General features: G+C 38.9%; 1 pseudogene; it reads left to right on the top strand.

The window, feature by feature from the left end:
* Positions 1-835, top strand: part of LOC110314488 — a 29,578-nt pseudogene extending 28,743 nt beyond the window's left edge.
* Positions 836-1,719: the final 884 nt, after the last annotated feature.

Here is a 1,719-nt window from a genome sequence, read left to right as displayed (position 1 = left end):
TTTGAGTTTCTCTCCATTTACTTTGATGTTGGTTACTGGTTTTCTGTAGATTGCTTTTATTATGTTTATGTATGGGCCTTGAATTCCTGATATTTCCAAGACTTTTATCATGAAGGTGTGTTGGATTTTGTCAAATTCTTTCTCAGCATCTAACAAGATGATCATGTGGCTTTTGTCTTTGAGTTTGTTTATATAGTACGCCCGGACTTTTTAAAGATTTATTTATTATTGTATCTAAGTACACTTTAGAGGTCTTCTGATGCACCAGAAGAGTGTGTCAGATCTCATTACAGATGGTTGTGAGACACAATGTGGTTGCTGGGATTTGAACTCAGGACCTTTGGAAGAACAATCAGTGCTTTTAATCACTGGGCCATCTCTCCAGCCCTGATGACCTTTCTTTATAGATGGTGCAATAATTCCAGACAGTATTCCATTGCTGATACTATAATGGCTTCCAGCAATGGATCCTTAGTTGTCAGTAGATTAACTGGAAGTTTCAAGCTTTCAGTTCCTAGTCTGCCAGTCACTGAATTCTCACACACAACCAGAAGAAAGCCAAAACAACCACTGAAGAGAGCTGAATTGGAAGGGGGTGGGGAAGGAGGAAAGAAGAGCAGAAAGGGACAGTCTTAAGGAAATGGTCCCCTATGAAACATCTATGGCAACAGAATCAATGGTAGTTGTTGCAGACCAATAAGTCAGGGTGCAAGCCAGCCACTAGAACTCAGATGACTTGAACATGGGGGAGTCATCTATATATGTCTCTAAGTATGGTCCCTTGGCAGATGTCCCAAGACAGAGAAGGGATGAAAGTGGTGCTGTTTGTTACTGAAGGTTTGGCTTTTTAAAAAAAAAAAAAAAAAAAAAAAAAAAAAACCTTTCAAGGCATGGAAACCAACCAAGGAAATCCCTTCTCTAATTTTCTTCAAGTTGCTAAAATATCAGCTGAAGTTGGATATTTTGGCACATTCAAGTTAATCTCCTGTAATAACTGTGTAGAAAACATTTGTGTCCACTTGTTGACTGAAAAAATAAGATTGTGGTTTCACTGCAAAGTTAATGCTGCATCAAAAAGTGAATGGGATGCATACATGGACTTTGTTTCAATATTCTGGACTTTAGAGATCACATTGGGTCATGAGTAATCTTTTCTAGCTCTGAAACGGTTTTTGTCGGCTGTGGTTTTTTTCTTCTTCTTTTTTTTAAAAATTTTTTTATTATTATTTTCTTTATTTACATTTCAAATGCTATCCCGAAAGTTCCCTATACCCCACCCCACCCCTGCTCCCCTACCCACCCACTCCCACTACTTGGCCCGGGCATTCCCTTGTCCTGGGTCATATAAAGTTTGCAAGACCAAGGGGTAGGCTGTGTTTTTTAATGTGGACAGCTTATTTCACTTTGGAGGAAAACACATTATTTTGTGTATTTGGAAAACGAGGCAAACATGATGATGTAATGTGAAACTGCACGTTAAGTACTTGGAATTCTTACCAAAAAGATCTATGACTTATTCTCTACTGGCTAAAGACGTTACAGATGTGGATGAAGTTCAGAGGGTCATGTGGTTGTGTTTCCTGTAGTGCAGCTGTTGCTTGTGGAAGGAACCACAATAAGCTTTTCTGTGACTTCTGTTAATGACAGCATTGCTGTTAGAGCCCTGTCACACTGCTTCCTGAAATAATTTTCATATGATGAAAGTCTCAGTAAGACCCA

Source organism: Mus pahari, chromosome X, assembly GCF_900095145.1.
Source record: "Mus pahari chromosome X, PAHARI_EIJ_v1.1, whole genome shotgun sequence".
NCBI lineage: Eukaryota > Metazoa > Chordata > Mammalia > Rodentia > Muridae > Mus > Mus pahari.
This window is presented reverse-complemented; position numbering and strand designations above follow the sequence as displayed.